This window comes from Engystomops pustulosus, chromosome 4, assembly GCF_040894005.1.
Source record: "Engystomops pustulosus chromosome 4, aEngPut4.maternal, whole genome shotgun sequence".
NCBI classification, from domain to species: Eukaryota; Metazoa; Chordata; class Amphibia; order Anura; family Leptodactylidae; genus Engystomops; species Engystomops pustulosus.
Window position 1 is genome coordinate 94,999,672 of NC_092414.1, and position 20,384 is coordinate 95,020,055.

The 20,384-nt window shown below is 35.8% G+C and overlaps 1 protein-coding gene across 2 annotated transcripts in view; it reads left to right on the plus strand.

Annotated features, from left to right (window-relative positions):
- SYT1 (synaptotagmin 1) overlaps positions 1-20,384 on the plus strand; it is a 364,786-nt gene that overhangs the window by 147,939 nt on the left and 196,463 nt on the right. For both annotated transcript variants that reach the window (XM_072146793.1, XM_072146795.1), the window contains exon 5: positions 11,169-11,236. The gene's annotated coding sequence lies outside the window, so the exon portion shown is untranslated. The remainder of the gene's footprint in view (positions 1-11,168; positions 11,237-20,384) is intronic.

Sequence of the window (20,384 nt, forward strand, 5' to 3'; positions counted from 1 at the left end):
AAGAAAGAAGAAAAAAGTTTTACCTTTTATTTTATTTAACTTATCCTCACTGACCCATTTAAGCACTATAGTAGATGTAGCAGGGGTAGGTTTGTCACAAAACAATTATTTCTCTATTATTTCTTCTTTTTTCTCTTTGAGTTAATAGGTTTACTTTAAAATGTAGCATAAAATCACATATAGCTGATGATTTAATGATTAGCGGCATAACATGCAGCTTGTAGTGAAAACAGGTGACTATGCAGCATATACACTCACCGGCCACTTTATTAGGTACACCTGTCCAACTGCTCGTTAACACTTCATTTCTAATCAGCCAATCACATGGTGGCAACTCAGTGCATTTAGGCATGTAGGCATGGTCAAGACAATCTCCTGAAGTTCAAACCGAGCATCAGTATGGGGAAGAAAGGTGATTTGAGTGCCTTTGAACGTGGCATGGTTGTTGGTGCCAGGAGGGCTGGTCTGAGTATTTCAGAAACTGCTGATCTACTGGGATTTTCACGCACAACCATCTCTAGGGTTTACAGAGAAAGGTCTGAAAAAGAAAAAACATCCAGTGAGCGGCAGTTCTGTGGGCAGAAATGCCTCGTTGATGCCAGAGGTCAGAGGAGAATGGGCAGACTGGTTCAAGCTGATAGAAAGTCAACAGTGACTCAAATCGCCACCCGTTACAACCAAGGTAGGCAGAAGAGCATCTCTGAACGCACAGTACGTCGAAATTTGAGGCAGATGGGCTACAGCAGCAGAAGACCACACCGGGTGCCACTCCTTTCAGCTAAGAACAGGAAACTGAGGCTACAATTTGCACAAGCTCATCGAAATTGGACAGTAGAAGGTTTTAAAAACGTTGCCTGGTCTGGTGAGTCTTGATTTCTGCTGCAACATTTGGATGGTAGGGTCAGAATTTGGCGTCAACAACATGAAAGCATGGATCCATCCTGCCCTGTATCAACAGTTCAGGCTCATGGTGGTGGTGTTATGGTGTGGGGAATATTTTCTTGGCACTCTTTGGGCCCCTTGGTACCAATTGAGCATCGTTGCAATGCCACAGCCTACCTGAGTGTTGTTGCTGACCATGTCCATCCCTTTATGACCACAATGTACCCAACATCTGATGGCTACTTTCAGCAGGATAAAGCGCCATGTCATAAAGCTGGAATCATCTCAGACTGGTTTCTTGAACATGAAAATGAGTTCACTGTACTCAAATGGCCTCCACAGTCACCAGATCTCAATCCATTAGAGCATCTTGGGGATGTGGTGGAACGGGAGATTCACATCATGGATGTGCAGCCGACAAATCTGCGGCAACTGTGTGATGCCATCATGTCAATATGGACCAAAATCTCTGAGGAATGCTTCCAGCACCTTGTTGAATCTATGCCACAAAGAATTGAGGCAGTTCTGAAGGCAAAAGGGGGTCCAACCCGTTACTAGCATGGTGTACCTAATAAAGTGGCCAGTGAGTGTATATACGTAGAATATATTATTTAGTATTTTTACATACATTATAGAGAGCAAGGTCACAGGAGAGAAATGTCACCACTATACTTGTCCTCAGCTTGAGAGCAATAAATATCATTGAGGCCTCCTAGATGCCAATCTCCCTCTTATTCTATATAGAAGTGATTTTTTTATACGCAGTGTCCAAACTTCAGCCAAAAAAGCTTATTTATCAGTGCTGACAGTGTCATTTAATCAGCACCATTACTTCCTCTTTGAGGACACCAATACCATTCAAAGAAAGAGAAATTCCCTTCCAGGTCCCCTTGAACAAAAGGAATCACAGGGCAGGTGCTCCAATGGTAATCCAGTCCTGGCCAAAACTATTTTCTCCTCCTACAGTCCCAGGAAGTGTTTCTTTAACACCATGGGACTAAATATAACTAATAGATTGTCCAAATGCAGCAACGGTCCGCTAACTTGGACAATCTATTTTGTCCTGCTGCTCATGGTAACACTGGCAGTGTCATATACAGCCTAGTCCCTGCTGTGTCTGCCTGGTAGTTTAACCCCTTAGTGGTGATGGAAGAGACAGAGGGAACAGGCTTCAACACTATCATGAAGACCTCTGCGTCTGCCATGTACGTTGGCCTATTAGGCTTAGTCCAAGTCCCAGTGTAAGTGAACTGTGTAAAAGTTTTAATTAAAAAACAAGTGGCAAAACAGCTGTTTTATTCTGTTCTGCTGTAGGAAAGAGTTAATAAATTTGAATCATTATTCTATCTTTACCAAAAAAATTAAGCCATTGTAAAATAGGTTACTGCAAATTTGTACCGCAAAAAACAAGCTCTCATATACCCATGTCTGGCTACCCAAAACTATAGAGGGATGCCTTGAGTTACTTAACCTGTTTGCAAACTTTGTGGTGGGGTCAAGACCTGGGTGCCCACAGAGATGGCCCTGTGACTCTGAATGCCACCTCTGGCACCCATACCATAGACCAGTGATGGCTAACCTATGGCACTGGTGCCAGAGGTGGCACTCGGAGCCCTTTCTGTGGGCACTCAGGCCATCACCAGAGATGACTCTTCCTGCAGTCCCAGACAGCCCAGGACTTGCTGGGCACAGAGCTATTTTAAAGTGACAGCTCTATCTGGGACTATTTTCTGCTATATTGGTGCCTCAGGTGCTGGTATCAATAAAAACTGTGACAGAGAAGGGAGTATAAATCACAAATTAAATTTCTGTGTTGGCACTTTGCAATAAATAAGCAGGTCTTTGTTGTAGTTTGGGCACTCGGCCTCTAAAAGGTTCGCCATCACTGCCATAGACTCTCCATCACTACTAGTATATTAAAGTTCATTCTTCAGTCTATTCATGGGCTGCACTTTGATAGGAAAATGTTTGCTGTTTTTGCTATCTGGAAACACAAGGTTTTGTCTGATTGGCAATAACCATTTTCTAGTACCGTATTGTGTGATTCTGAGTAAATAATGGGGGTCCCAATATTAGGAATAAAAAAAAAAGTAATCAAATTGCAGGGGATCAATTACTTCAGTGTATTTAACTATCAGCCTTGCACAGACAACTGCCAAGTACTGGTGATTGCAAAAATGAAAATCTGTGCAATATTTGAACCCCCTGGTATGTGCGATCAACGGAGAATGCAATCTAAAGAGGAGGTTCAACAACAGTATTTTAATAAATCACCTACCATGTCATTTCTAGGATATTGGTTAAAATAGGGTGAAAGTTGAACTCCTTTTAGTAACAGAAAATCAAAACTCTCAATCTCCATATACCACAGTAGAACATTGGTGATGTACAGTACTGCCTCTGCAACACAGCCTTGTTCCACAATTCTACCTGCATGATATAAGAAGGGTCAGTGTCAATTTAATTTACAATTTAATTATTTAATTATTTTTACATTGGGGTGTTTTCAATTCTGTGAACTATGGAATATGAATACATATATAAAATACTTATACAAATGAATGACAACTTTAGAAACATTGACTGGGATTTATCAATGTGTCCCAGGTTCTGTCAGTTTAGTGCAGGAAAACCCTAGTCATTTTCTGTGCCAGATTTATCACTGTGTTAATGAATCTGGTGCAGGATAAGACTGTCAGTTTCCAGTTTAGACCTACTTTAAAGTGGTCTAAACTCGGCGACACAATTTTTGGTGCACGGAACAATAAAATAGTCTACGCCCCCTTTTAGACCAAGTGACGCCCCTTTTCCAAAGCCCACGCCCCCTCAGTCGGACAAGTCGGAAAATGGCTAAAAACAGGTCTCAAAAGCCTTGATAAATGTGGTATAAAGCTTTTCATACTGTTTTTTGGCGCAAAACCACCAGAATTGTGCCGCAATTGCAGTAATGCACCCCCCATTGTTTTCAAACGTTGACATTAAACAGTACCAATTCTCACGAGATGTCTGTAATTTAAAGTTAGATTCTTTTGTTGAATAGAAATAAAACACATATAATATGTATTAGTTTTAATGACATTAACATTATAAATATGAAACATTTTACAACATGTCTACCATATCAACTGGATAACAATGAAACATGGTATTTATGACTTTCAATATTACAATTGTTGGGAACATTTCCTAACTAATAGAAAGTGACTTGGTGATGCTGCCTGAGTACAATAGCTATTGAATAAGAATTAAAGCAAAACTCCAAAAGGAAAAATATCATCAACTATAGGCTTATGATAACACCTGCATTATAGTATCTGGTATTAATCTTTAGTACATGACAAAATGGATGAGTAACTATTAATCAATTGAGTGCACAGTATTTATTTGATGCATAAGCTATCATTTTCCCTGCAGATGGATTACATAACAAAAGCAGAATATAAGCCATTGATAAATCAAGTGTTTCCATTCCCAGTGTTCCGAGTTTGTCCTAAAGCATTCTATTAAATATTAAAATCCATATAAGAAATGATTTATAATATAATGTATGGTGAAGTAAAGCACTAGATCCTTTATGTTTTAACAATTTCTGATTTTAAGATGTATGAACATCTTTAGCCCTGGCTGCCTTGAGAAACAACGGAGGATTTGTCTATTTAGATGTGTTGATATATGTGTTTGTGAGCTTACAGTTGGTTCCTAAGATGAATCCTTTCAAGAGGCACATGACTTTTATGACACCATAGCAGGGCATCAGCACAGTGTTTATGAGCCTTTGAAGCTTCGCAAGGAAAGCTTCCTTTGAAGACATGATCTTAAACGCTATATGAGTATTGATTTTGTCCTTTGGAGTATCATAATTACTGTGATATGATAGATGTGAAATATTAGTAAGGAGATAAGCCTACTGTAGTACAGCTTCTTAGACTATAAGAATACCTAGCACTGAAAGTAATGGTCTTTTTTCCACATAATTGATAACAGCATTGCACCAGCCCAAGGAAATAGCCATTGTGTGATGAGATAAAAATCATGAACTACAGGCAAATTATGGTGAAAGGGAATTTTACAGCTTATTGATTAGATTGATTCCCACAGCTATCTCATTAGGATGCTCTTGACCCTTGGTGTGAACCCAAACAATGCTGTTTTTTTCATTTAATACACAACCAATTTCTTCCGAAATTCAGATATATAAGTCAGACTAAAACATATTACAGCACTTGTTATTGTAATATATTGTAATTGAATACACCCATGCAAAAGTAAAAACTGTTTTTTTTCAATTTAATATTTACCTTCTATTACAAGTCTAGCTTACAATAGAGACACCAAACACTGATTCATCCACCAGCTATATCCCCATACACATGGTCAGCCAAACCCACCAAAATACGAGACTTTACTGATTTATGTCTTTTCTACTATACATAATTAGAAAATGTTTTACTTAAACCGTGGCACACTGGGGATGGCAACAAATGGACAGGATTATAGGGAAAAGGAGAACTGGTGAACATCAGTAATTAAGAAGGATTTTCTCAGCACAAAACCAGATCATTAAACTACTTTCATTGAGCTCAATGGATGTCATACCAGAACATACATAGCAGATCTTTCAGAGTCGAAAAGTGCTGCCATTGTATTCTTCAGCTGACTATTAAAAGTTTAAGAAGAAGGAACTTACTTTATTTTAGTTCAAATCTAGATAAAGACTTCAATTTCTCAAGAATCCACTTTAATACAATATTGTAACATGCTAACAAAACCATGGACAGTGGGCAGTCCACAACTTAACTACTAAGTAGCCACGTAAAGACACATGTATAATAGAGCTCTAACAAAAGATCACTCTAAAATCACGCTGTTTGGAAAAGTTAGTTCTAGTTAAGTGGTTAAGAACTATAGTCTGTAAACTGAACAACATTTTTTAAATTCACCTTTAAAGTTCTGCAAATCAATTAAATTACATATTATAATCATATATAGGGCATTATTCATAATTGTGTGGTTTTCTTAGTGAAGCTGTAAAGGCTACGTGAAGTAACTTGACAATAATATAAACTGGAAATTAGTAGAAGTGTGACCAAAGCCTGGCTATCAGGCTAAAGCCTGACTAAAGCATGTAAATCAGGGAACAGAACATACAATTTAAAACAATATATTTATAAGCTTGTTATGATAAATGTATTGATATGTAACTTGAGTATACGTTCTACATAATGGAGCGCTGTGCCACTCTCAAGAATATAGGGAACATTTTAGAAATATTTTTTAAAAACTTTAATACATTGTATTATAAAGTGTCAAGAAAGACAGCAAAAAGAGGCATTGATTTCCTTGTCACATCCTAGAAAACATTATTGCATATTTCCCAGAATATCCCCTGCTGGAGCATCCAGGGCTATATGTCTCCAAACCCAAGGTGGCCTTAATTGGCAAAGTCACCATAAGGTGAACTCTTACTTCCCGACCCTTATCAAAAGCCTCTCACTCAACTAATTTGCATATTTTCCAGAATCTCCTACTGGAGCATTGATGGCTATAAGTCTCCATTTGCCTGCAAGGTGTCCTTAATTGGCAAAGACTCCGTAAGGTGAACTTTTACTTCCCGACCCTAATCACTGTACTGACGAGATGCAAGGACATCTAAATAGCGCTTTCTACAGTTGGGAATCTGTTCCTTCTGGAGTAGACATACTGTTTTTCCTTGTCCCATCCTGGGAAACTTATTTGCATATTTTCCAGATTCCACCAAATTATTTATTATAATTATGTAAAAATACAGTAACCAAAACATAAGTTCCCTTATCAATCAATGTGAAGTAAATTTTTCTGGATCAGTTTTCAGCAAATGGGTTACAGGTTAAGGTTCTTCTACAGAATACAGTGACAGATTCTCTTTAACATCACCATCAAGTACCTTTTGTAATCAAAAATAATGCAGCCATTTATTTAAAACATTACTGCTGCAGCTTTTGTCATTGAACAATTTGGAATAAAATGTAAATGACATTATTAACTGTTTATTCTTCTTCATTCGACTATCTCATCATTGAAAAGCTAATGCCTTGTAGCAGATCTTGATCTTTGCCCTTTGAATGCACAATGCAGCACCATTCCCTCGATTAGATAATATTGATCCCTTTTTTCTATGTTTAGACCAAATGTGCAAACATGATTTCATTGTAACTAGGATGAGAATGATGATACTTTGAGATAACAATGGTTTCAGTACAGTATCTTGCATATTGCAACATAGGTGTTAGTTGAGATAATGGCAGAATGTATGCAATATTTTACATATCACAAAAGAGTTGCTGGTCAATCTGTATTGGCATAAGGATGCACAGTAGACAATGGGCCAGATATATTATTGTGTCTGCACAATATTGTTTGTCCATATTTTCACTAAAAAAATGTCTTTTGTACTTGCACATGTATTTATTATGTGCAGAAAAAATGGCCAGGAAGCAGTACTCCATTAAAAACAAGTGTCTCCTTTTTCAACCATAATCAACACTCAACGATTTACCCTCTCGGTTAAGGTATTATTAAGGCATTATATATTCTTTGTTTGTCTTATGTAGTTACTTTCACCAATTCCCTTTGAGGAGTCTGTTTACTTGAGACGTTTGAGACAGGGAGGTGACATCCGAGGAGAGTGTTAGATGACTTAGGGTCAGTTTGTATGATTGTCTTTGTAGTGGCGGGAGTCAAATGCGGGGGCGACAAAAGTAGGGGCAGATTAGCCTATTTACCTACACTGTGATCTCCACATACCCACTGCATCATCATCCTTGTTAAAACACTAGTATGAACATATACATGTCTAATGTCTAATTTATGGTGGTATATATGCCATGGTATGGATAACAAACACATACTCTTCCACTTGTTGCATTTATTTATAAAGTATTTTTATCCCATAGAGGAGGTTATCTTACTTTTTTTTAATCCTGTTGGCTGCATGTATTATTTAAAGATTTAAATAATATCTTTGTACAGCCATAATAATTTGTTAGCTCTTATCTACTTTTACACCTTGAATCTTCTGCGACAATATACCTCTATTGCCACATGTCACTCAAATAATCATAATGTCACATTCTTTCATTTTAGTCCACTCATTTCTACTTATCTGCTATGTGTATATGTGAGTACATACTTGTAATGAGCTGTGACCAGCTAGGCTTCAGCATCGGCACACAAACAGGAAAATGTTTACTGGACAACGTACAAGCAGAGCCGCTGCTGCCAAACATGATGTGGCTATAGCCCTTGGGGATGTTAATAATGCTAATATGAAAACACAAGGTATAGAGAAATTCACATTTTAAGAAAGTTCATTAAAATGTATTTAACAAAATCAGTAGATCAACATTATCCAAAATATTAACGGGTTTTCAGTAATGTAAATACTCTTTAAAATCGGTGGTTATAAACCGTTCCGAGAGCAAAAAAGTGAACTACAGTTGGCAAAGCAAAAAAAAATAATGAACTAGTTGGCAAAGTGACATTATATATCCCTATGATTTTTCTTGTGTGAAAAAAAAGTTACTTATCATTTCATGTACAATGCAGGTTTTGATGAGCTACCTCAAATATAACATGTTACCTCAAAGACACTATATCCAGAGGGGATCTTGTCACACAAACAAAAAATAAAGCATATTGCCCTAAGCTGCAGTACAGGAGTATAAAGTGGAAAAAGAAGTCCAGGAATCCAAGCTCTATAAATGATAACCCTCAAGATATGTTTTGTGTTCCTCTTACAAATTCATGCTAAGTGTCTTTTCCTTTTTTCAGCGCTTAGGGGCTATTGATGCCAGTTTAAACTCCTTATCTCTAAAGAAGCAGCAGACAAACAGTGGGAAGGAAAATACCCTGAAGTTGCTATCTTACAATTAGACAAACATGCTATCATTGCATGTGGAAATTATAGCAGCTGATAGACCACATGAAAATGTCAAAGCTGTATCAAATGTTCCCGAAATAACATAGTTGCATGAATCCCATTGAATAAAGTGCCACTTAAAGGATTAAAGATCCTCTGTTACCCCTAAAATGGTTGTTTATGGTGTTAAAAATTGGACCATTCAAAATAAACTATCCATACATTTAAAAAATTATGAAAACATAAAAGGAGACACATGGGAAATGTTAGTAACTGATTTGGGTGGTAAAAGTATCCGTCTGAAAACAAGATAATTTAACATTTTTAAATATTCTAATTCTAAAAAATTTCACAATGTTTTACATTTATTTATAAATAAATGTAAAACTCATCCAGCAAAATTCATCACTAATGTGAAGTACGACATGTGTTGAAAAAACAGTCTCGGCTGCATCCTTAAAGGAAATCTACCATTTGTTTTCATGCATTATGAACCAAACATTCCTTGAGAATGCAGTAGCTACTCTGATCCAGAAGCATATCTTGTTTAATCCCTGTGGTTTTGCTGAAAAAAATTATAAAATTCAGGATAATGGGGCTTTGTCGTCAGGATAACGAGGCTTTGTCACTTTTGCGCCTGGGCTGGGCACTTTTTCTCTCACATTCTCAGTATAGACTGCTCCAAAGAATGATATAATCACTGTGTTGTCACTTACAGGCAGAAGTTATCAATTGCTGCACCATCCACCATCAAGCTTCAGTTGAATCTGCTTTCTCTGTAGCCATGACATCACATGTATTCATCATATGATTGCTGCAGCCAATCACTGACCTCACCAGTGATGCATGTGTGATACATGACTGCTTATGTTAGTGATTGGCTGCATCCATTGACCTACTCAAGATTATTACAGAAAAAATATCAAGAACCATCTGAATGGTGATGCTGTAGTGAAACAGAGTGACTAATAGTTATTTTTTTTATTTTACCACATTGCTGTTAGTTACCAGATTTTAGGATACTCAAAGTACTATTGAGCATTCTAAAAGTAAAGTTACAATCTAATAAAAGATAGAAATGACAATAGCTCAAAATGGTCACAGATGGTGATAGAATTGCTTGTTAAACTCTAAAGGGAATTCTTTGTGCAGATGTCTCTCATAAATATGTATAAGCACACAAAGTATACCACTGTTCATGTTACTTAGTGACTAGAAAGGTACTGGCATGATAATGGCTTCTAAGTTGTGGTCAAGGACCTTGAAAGGTATAGGTAACACAGAGCTGGGAATATTTCTTATACTGTGCATGAAAAAAATTACATCAATTACATATTGCATTTTGAAGCATGTGCTATAATTGCAGCTTGGAACCAACAATGATACATATAAAAACAGAATCCCAATCTAATCAGTTTCCATTGAAATGAATAGCTATTCATACCCTCTTATATGTGTTATTATAATTTTTGTCTGTGTTTTACTTTACTTGTTTTACTTAATTGTAATATAAAAACATAATATAAATACCTAAATAAATTGGTAATGAAAACATTATGGGCTATGTAAAATGTTAATTAAGCTTAATGCCCACAACTATGTGCCATTTATGGGCTGCACGCAACAGGCTGTCTGCCTGACACCAGAGGTGAGTAGCGCACTCCAGCGGAAATTACCCCTCATGCAGCAAATCCAGTCAGGAATAGGACCTGCTCTTTCATTTATATGTCCCCATAGACGACAATGGCGGCCCGGCAGTTGTATGGTGCCACACTCTATCTTTCCCTGTGTGTACGGGCGTACACCATTGTTCTCAATGGAGGGGGGAGGGGTCACCTCCTCCACCTCTCCAGTGGCTAGGCGGGCATACGGCTGTATGAATGTAGCCTTACACTGTCATGTCCAATTACCAGAGTGTAAACAGAGCTTGCAAAAGTAGAGGGGAAGACCACAGTTGACTCCGATTTTTATAGTTTTTCCCCGATTGAGCCAAATATACATATACCGCATTTTTTTTATCTTTCTTGCTATGCTGCAAATCAAACAAATAAAGTTATAAAATAAATTATATTGACAGATAAAGGTTACTTTTCTATTCAGTGAAATTATTTTATTACATTTCTTGAGTTTTTGGCTTTTTTTTACATTTACTGAAATATGTTTTACTCTTAGTGTTATAATATAACAAACATCTCCATATTATTTGAATGTTATCCTTCCATCATTGCTGATATTCTCCATCCTTTTACAAACAACATTACACATATTACAATTATATTATTCTAATAGCAGCGAAGATAATGGCTTCAGCTATCAGCCTAATTTTATTTAATTTTCTAGAATTTGTTTTACAAGTTGTAATTTGGTTTTATTGTCATTTATCGTGCAGGGGCTTCTCTAGAATACAAGGTGAAAAAGCCAAGACAAGAAAAACGCTACTCCAATAATCTAAAAAAGGTAAAATTACATTTATGCTGAACTATCAGAAGCATTGGCTACTTTGTTGACCTGAACCTGAAATTTCTAATATGTAATTAAAGAGCAGCTCTTTGGCATTGGCATCAATGCTTTCTCCAGGATGCCTTCTAATGCGAGCACTATTTATAGAATGTATAATAGATTGTAATCTTATTAGAAAGTCATTTGATTTGATGTATCTGGTGCCTGCTGTACTTTCATTATTTCAGTATATTCATATGATTCAATATATAATTTTATTTCTAGCTGAATACTTTATAGTTGGTTGGACAAGAATAACTTGTACTTAGTATTATGTCTCTGCTATTATTCTAGCAAAACTTTAGTGCATTTTTTATTAGAATTGTTTGTTTTATACTTAGGGAAACGGCTTACACTAATATAAATTTGTCTGGGTGACATTTAACATTGTATACTGTTGCAGTACTGCTTGCTTTTCCTCATATTGTTTCATAATACAATCCAGAAAATACTGACGCTTGATAGTTTGGCGTAACAGATGGTATTTGTAGGCTTGCCAGCTGTGCCTGCAGCATAATATGTTTTAATTATAAACAGGTAGGTCATACATACACTTTTTGCAAAAATGCTTTGTATTAGTCATGCAAAGTAAATGATTAGTGGTAACTGACTTACAGGGATAAATATGTATTAGTGTTAAAGGTTTGGTTAAACACTCTTCTGATTATTAGCACAGGTCTCCAGTCAATGCTATTAAGATTCCTGCTGCTTATACAACACTTTTCTTTGGATACTAATATTACACCTGAATTTGTAGTAGTGTAGATTTGTATATTGTTAGCCATGGAGACCAGAAGAAGAGTGGAGAAATCAGGCGATACTATTTTGAGACTAACTGAGGCTATATTTGATCAAATATACTCAGTTAGCCTCAAAAAGGTATCACCTGATTTTTTCACTCTTCATCTGAATTTGTAAGCTTTATATTCCTTGGATATCATGGATAGGGGGCTACTCTGGAATTAATATTAAACCTGACATGTACCAGAGATATATAATATATTAGTTACTTCAAATTGGAACATAACTTTTTACTATTTCCCTAATTCATTTCAAAATAATAAAAATAGACCTGATGCAAAGCAATCTAAACCTACTAAAATCAATGAGTAACTGATCTTAAATTCAGTTTAGTTGACAAAACAGAAAAACTGAACATATTGGGAAACCTATATGTAAACTTCTAAAATATTGAATCATTATTTCTGCAAAAGGGGCATTAGTTGACACTAAAACTTCTCCTTTAAAAAGGTTATGGCTTCTACAGATGCATTCAGAAGGTTTCTGGCTAAATAGGCTTATGCTGGGAGCAAAGAAACATTAAGAATCCTTAATTGGATTAACACTAATCTAAAGGAGTGCTTTTTAAACTATGAGGGTGGACTCTCTAATAAGATGCCACCAATTGTGGGTGAGGTACAAGTAGGGAGGCAATTATCACAGTTGTGAACTTGTATTATTTGTTTTTGTTAAAGCGATACCAGATTTTTAAAAAATTTGGAAATATTTATGATTTTCCTGCCTTTAAGTTGTTATATTTATCAGTGAAATGTAAAACAACATGAACTTACTATTGCTTGTATAATTGCGGGTAATAGCGCAATTTAGTGCAATAGAATTTTATTCCGGAGGGACCAAGTGTTTCTAAACCGTGGCCATTTATAATGGCCTTTCAAACGGAAAACTGTTTGAAAAAACTGTTTTCCCCTCTCTGTGTCTCTTGCATCTGAATTTATGAAGTACTGGCATCATAATATTGGTGTTTTCCAACACTCACAACTTGTTCTATTTTGGGGGGAAAATTTTGGTGCCACTTGTGACATTTTTTTTCACTTTTTGTATCACAACAATAGCCTAGCTCAATGCTGGCGTAGGGATTTCTAAATCTTTCAGTCCATGCGCCAATTCATTTATCCCTTACACCACAAACTTATAACCCTCTGAAAAATACAGAAGAAAAATATATAGAGATAAAATATAGAAATCTAGCACCACCAAAATAATATATGCCCCTCTCTGACTTTGTAATAACCCTAATTAGCCATATGCTCTCTGCCTGACCACTGAATTCTTTAATATAGTCAAGTTTTTCTGCTTAATGCTATTGCAACAACAATGCTACTAAAAAGCCTCATCTCTATCTTCTAGAGCTGGTAGTAATTTACTGGCAGAGCAATGAAGAAGTCAAAAGGAGAACCAAAGATATATGCCATATTCCTCTCTATCTGCCCTTCAACCTAGTTTTGTCTCCAATCTTTTGTTCATACAACCATTTTTTCCAATTTTTTATCGCAGATGCAGAAGAGTAGTCTGAACATGAGATCTAAACACTAAAAATGCATAAATCAAATTCTTAAGGTAGGAAGCTAGCAAAGAAATAATCTCTATAAACAGCCCTCAACTTGATCCGAGCAGAATTGTTATAAGAAGCCAGAAAGCCTCTGCCCCAGGGCAGAGCTCTGTAAGGTTAAAGGACATCTACCACCAGGATCAAGGATTGAAAACCAAGCACACTGACATACTGCTGTGTGCCCTTTCTGGCAAGATCTGCTCTTCTTTTAGCTTCTTATGCCCTTTTTAAGAAAAAAAAAGACTTTTTAAATTATGCAAATGAGTCTGAGGGGCTCTAGGCTCCATTAACACCTGTGGATCCTGCAGTCTCTCAGGTTTATTTGCATAATTTTAAAAACTTTTAAAAAAAGAAGAGCAGATCCTGCCAGATGGGGTGCAAACCAGTATGTCAGTGTGCTTGGTTTACCAGGATTCTTGATCCTGGTGGTAGATGTCCTTTAACTACTGCTGGACCAGAGCAGAGCTGCAGAGGAGATGAGTGTGATGCAATTCAATCATCCAATAACCAAGGCAGCTAAATCCGTGTTCACACACAGCGGTATAAGAGATTCAGCATCTCCATTGCCACATACCACAGATAAGGGACAATGCTGACACAACCAATAGTACTATGTTCCTAGCTGTTTTATAACATGATGTTCTCCTTTTAGATAATGAACAGCATACAAAGTTGACTAACCGTAATACCCATTTCAAAGATTTGTACTTTTCGCCAAGATTTCTTTACAATTTTTTTATCTATCCAAAACTGTAATTGGATGTGTTAGTGGGGACAACCATTAATTTCATCTCAAATAATTGTAAAATTCAATGCTTTTTAATTTTTAACACAATCATTTACAAGGCTAGTAGCCTGGAGGTAACATTGTTGATTAGTGAAATTGCAATGTGCTAAACAGGATACATTTATGTTTGTATTTTACAAATTATCAGCTACAATTAGAAAGTAACATGTAAATACTACATAGCGCAAACATAATATCTTCAAGTTCAGTTACTAGCAATATTTTCATGAAACTATTTATTAAGAAATGGTTCTATGCTGACATTTGATACAGTCCATATGCTGATTCATGAATACAGCGAGTTATGTGGAGCAGAAGCTGCAGCTAATTCACTCGCCTTGCCAGACAACCAAGTATAAATTATTAATACAACAATGTGTAGAAATGAGTTATTTCAGCAACTAAACTAAAGGACAGCTGTAATGCCAGAAATGTTTGTAGATGTGCCATTTCTTCACTTCATATGTATTTGTAGAATAATTGATCTATCATCAGTTCTTTGAAACAAGTGCATTTTCTTTTTAAATTGTATTTTATATTGTACTAGTTTGTGACAACTTTATTTAAGAAATAGGAGGGTTTTGTACATCACACTCAATAATAATATCAGCCTGGTCTTTCTAGTAAATAATAATTAATAATAATAATTCCTTTATTTATATACCGCACACAGATTACGCAGTACTACACAGAGCTTGCCAAATTGGGCCATTTACCCAATGGGGTTTACAATCTAATCTACCTACCAGTATGTTTTTGAGTGTGGGAGGAAACTGGAGGACCCAGGGGAAACCCACACAAAAATGGAGAGAACATAAAAACTCTTTGCAGATGTTGACTCTGGGACATGAACCCAGGTCCCCAGCTCTGCAAGGCTCTAATGCTAACCACTAAGCCACCGTACTGCACCCATCATTAGTTAAGTCCCACACTGCTTATAATCTTTTTTTTTATAAAAGCCACCCATAAGTACAATATTGAAAGATCATTCTTTCATACACAAGAGGGTGGATTTATCAAGAGGTGGCATAAAGGCACAAGGTTAGGAATTGGAATTTTTTCAAGGCTTGGTGAGCTTTCAGTTTTTTGGCATAATTTGCTATTTGCAAAAGTAAGAGCAAAAACTCGCTTGAAAGGGGATATATAGTAATCCCTGGCAATTCTAAGTATAGGCTGCAATTGTTTTAGATCAGTGGGCAATGACTATCTGCAATCAGGTTACCAGAGAGATATGAAATTTTGCAGCTCCCTTTCATCCAAAAATACTTTCCTAAGGGTAGACCATTAACATTAATTTCAGAATATACCACATTTTTAATTATGGCTTAAATGCAGAAACCATGCATCATACTAAATACTTTTAGCAAAGTCCACATTGCATTGTCCATGATCATTTAGCAACTTTTCTATAGCAATTTTACAAGAAAAGATGGCACTTACTTTTTAAACTTTTCCAACATATTATATACTGCAATATATATTCTTCTTCAAAGGCCCAATATGCCTTTGAAGAAAAATACTGTTGGGTTTGTAATGCATTAAAAAATCCTTTCATAGATAGCAGTGAAGTGAAAATGACGTACCCGGTACGGGTACGAAACGCGTCTCCTAAATAACAATATATTTTTGCTGTGATTGTAATTATAGTTTATTTCTACTTTTTTCAAACACGAGCTATATGCTCACAAATTTCTATTTTCATAGCTGGCAGTGAAGTCACTGCACCTAATTGTAAATGCTTCTACTTCTGATCCACAAAAAGCTCTATATAATGATAATATCAACTTGTAAAAGAGATATTGTTCATTGTATAGTATAGTATCTTGTGTGTTTTTTTTCTACTCTTGAGTGTAAAGAAAACAATATTGGACAATAAGTTGTTAGAGAGCACCTGTAGTAGAACCACCAGACTGACCTGGCACATGTCTAACCTTGCTGGATGCTAACACCTCTCCAAACCAAATGGAGTCTTCATTATTACCAGTTATCTATAAATATTTTCTCATTATATCTTTCTCAACTCCCTACATTTTGTCTGCAATTCCATATCTCACTAAATATTAACTTGTAACAGGTATTCAAAAACGTTTTTAAAAAACCTGTAAAACATCAGGGGGAGATTTAATTGTTTTCTCTTTCTAGTTGTCTAGTTTTCTAGCTGTCTAGTTTTGTCTTGTTTTTAGTCTAATTTGTCTTAGGTGGATTGTCCCTTTGGTAAATTGCACCTGTGCCTGTTAGTTTCATATTGCTCCCTGGTGTGGAAGATGCGACTTATTTTAAAATGCGACTTATTTTAAAAAGTCACAAATTTCTGCACAAAAAGTCTCACAGATGGCTGACCGATAATTATCCCCCCTTTATATAATGTTTTTAGTTATATTATCTGCACATTACAGCCAAAAGACAGTTCAACGGTGTTCCCAAACTAAAAAAAAAGAATTGCAATTAGCAGTTTTTTCCGTTTGTCAACTTTTGATTAATTTGATAAACTGATAAATTCCCTCCCCCATATTTTGTCGTCTCTGATAGAAATATATTCTTGAGAATAAGACATAATTGGACAGAAACAATTTGTTCTATTTTATATATACAGGCAGTCCCCGGGTTACATACAAGATAGGTTCCATAGGTATTTTCTTAATTTGAATTTGTATGCAAGTCGAAACTGTATATTTTATAATTGTAGCTCCTGAAAAAATATTTTTTTGCCCCAGTGACAATTGGATTTTCACAATTTTTTTATTTAATGGGACCAAGGATTATCCATAAAGATTCATTACACCTTACAGCTGATCAATGCAGCCTGGGACTATAGTAAAGCATCCAGAGAGCTTCACCAGAGGTCACAGTGGTCAGAGGGGTTCGTTTTTAACTAGGGGTCATCTGTAAGTCGGGTGTCCTTAAGTAGGGGACCTCCTGTAATTTTACTATATATTTATAGATAGTATCTAATGAATATTTTCTTTTATTTATTGAGCTTGAATAATACTTTACTTATTATATTCGGGGTTATGTTTTCACATATTACCATTAGTCCTATTCATAATGTAATTTTAAGAACATAATTTCTGATGAAGAATTCCTGATACCACTCTAATTGTTTGTTGAATCATTTTACCCAGAGCTGTGCAGTAGACAGGTGTAAATTGAATGCCAAATGGCCAGTCAAATCAATTCCTCTCTGGTTCCATAATAATCTATTTCTGTGACATTGTGACATTTCATATTCCAATCTGCCTGTTAAACCCTGTCTCTGCATAGTGGCTAGACAACAGCATAGTTTAATAATAGAAGTAGCATAACTTTTAACAATGGAAATGTCACATTTTTTCAATATCTCTGGTTGTTTAGCCAAATATCCTACATTGATCTTGGATGATCAAGTACATCATGCACTTAGATTATTCATTTTAAATTTTTTATGTAAATTATTTAGTGCAGGTTCAATAGTGTTAAAGCTCTACAAAATGACCATTAGGCACAGAGATTGAAATTCAGTGGGATTAAATTAGATTTGTTATGTTTCAAAGTGAACTCCCTTTGGTGGTTGGGATTGACTTTAGCGCTAGAAAGGAAAATAGAGCAAGATGCAAGCTGCAATTTTTCATAGTTATTGCTGGTGACACTTCTAAAGTACTGGAATGCAGGCTCTGGAAAGCTTATAAATTAGACAAATGAAAGAGTTTCTCGACTGGTTCGAAAGGACCAACAAATGTGTGGAACAAATAAACCTTAATAATGCATGGATAGCTGACAAATAGCTTCATCCATTTACCTAATATGTTTTATTCCTTCCTAAAAAGACAGGTAAACATATCTCCAGGATAGGTTGTCTAATATCTATATTAATCTATATCTATAGGTATATCTATAGTTATCTATAGTCAATTTAAATATTTGAATGAAAAAAACTAATTTACAATGAAACCATGAAATTAATAATATATAAAATAATAAATAGGAATATTTAACCATTTTCTTTAAAACCTTTTTTACTGTGACATTGTACACACAGAGTACAATGTATGAAGACGTGCGCTGTACACGTCTTAATTTAAAATTTACATTTTTGGAGCAGGATACATTAAATTTGAATGTCCCCACCATGGCCCGCCTATTCCTTCCCTACCATGCTCACTTTCTTAAAAGTACTGCATGTTGCATGAAAGAGAAAGAAAGTTGTGAATTCCATGGTGTACTTTGGGAATTGTGACTTTTTGAAACATTGGGGGTCATGAATCTTTAGTCTGAACATTTGTGTGTGTCTTTTTTTAATTTATCTGGGTTTTGGACTTGTTTGATTTATCTTAGAGGGTGGTATATTTTACTGTGAGTGTGAAACATCTGCAACTTTTTTATACCTCCACATCTGGATTTTAAAGAAATACTAGGTGAGACACTGATCAAAGCAAATTGCACAAACTATGCCGGATGGGTGAAAAAAGTCATCAATTTTTGTGCAAATATTCAAATGTGCCAAAAAATACTGCAAATATATGAGAAAAAAATGTTATGGATCAAAATGGTTAGAAAGGTAATATTTGTCCTGATCATGTGTTTTCTTTTTTACTTTTCACACATTTTGTCATCATTTTGGATTATTTTGTTGGAAACAGTTTCAAGAGTTACTACTTTAGCATGACTATCATAAGGATTTATGCATAGATTCAACCAAACATATTCAACTGTAAAGAAGTTGACCGTATAGGTAGCATAGCCACTGAAGAAATCCACAGTGCACCGTTAAATATATAGTACACAACGAATATCCATACAATGAGTTGCTAAATTTCACAATGAATATATTGGCTATGTGTTCTAAACACATTCCAAAAACTTAAAAACCCTGGTATCCTAACCAGTGTATCACTCTCGCTATTGGAGCCCAACAGAGAGCATTTGTTGATTTGTTTAGCTGCATTATGCTGACCCCAGGCATGGCACTTTATCTTCCTGAACCGCAGACACTAAGTAAAATTGTAAGATCTTCAGGGCATACATTTATCTTGTCTGTCTTGTTTTTTTCTTTTTTTTTGAACCATGAAGTAGTTGCAGCATGATCGAGGGGAATAAAACCAAAACAATATCATCTCATACACAGAAGGTCAACATTCTCTATATCCTTCAGTCCAGTATCAAGGAACATGTTCAACCATTAGTTAAAATAGAAAAGTAGAAAAGAAAAAATCTATACATAGATCTGTATACATAAAGATACAGGGGGATATTTATCATTATGTTCCCCAATCTGCCACCTTCATGATAGAGGGGACTAAAAGGGCATGGCCAGGCGAGCGGTGAGTGTGTCCGGCAGGAAGTGGGCCTGTGCGGGGCGTTAATGTCCCCAAGCCTGCATACTCGCTTCACTGGTGCATTTATATTTACTTAAAAAATCAAAAGTTTCTAGTAAATATAGAGCCGAAGAAGTGAAACTCCGCCTGCAAACTCTAAACTTGACTCATCTCAGTCAAATATAACTCTTCACTGGCCATTTTCACATCACATTGTAGGAGATTTTTTTTAATACGGTAGGTTAAAGTGCGATATTTCACTTAAAAGGGAGAATTCTACAATGGGCATTTTATGCCCTACCTGATTGGGCTAGTAGTTTATGGGATAAAGAGAGGTTCTCTTTAAGGATACACAACCTGTAGAAGTACTAAGCTACTGTATATCACAAACTTACAGACCTTGTAAAGTTGATAGGCATTCTTAATATAGGAAGCTGTAGAATTATATATATATATATCCCACTTAATCTTCATTTGACTTATAGTAAAGGTATTGAAGGGCAGGACCAGTTTTAGACAAAGTGTGGCCCTGGGCAAGACTAAAAGTAAAACGATTTTATTAACAGTCATAGTCAACCCTTTAGCCCTGCACAAGAGAGAAGAAATTCCTAGGAGAATTTCATAGGAGATAGACAGATGATAGGTAGTTTGATGATAGAATATAAAAGATGATATAGA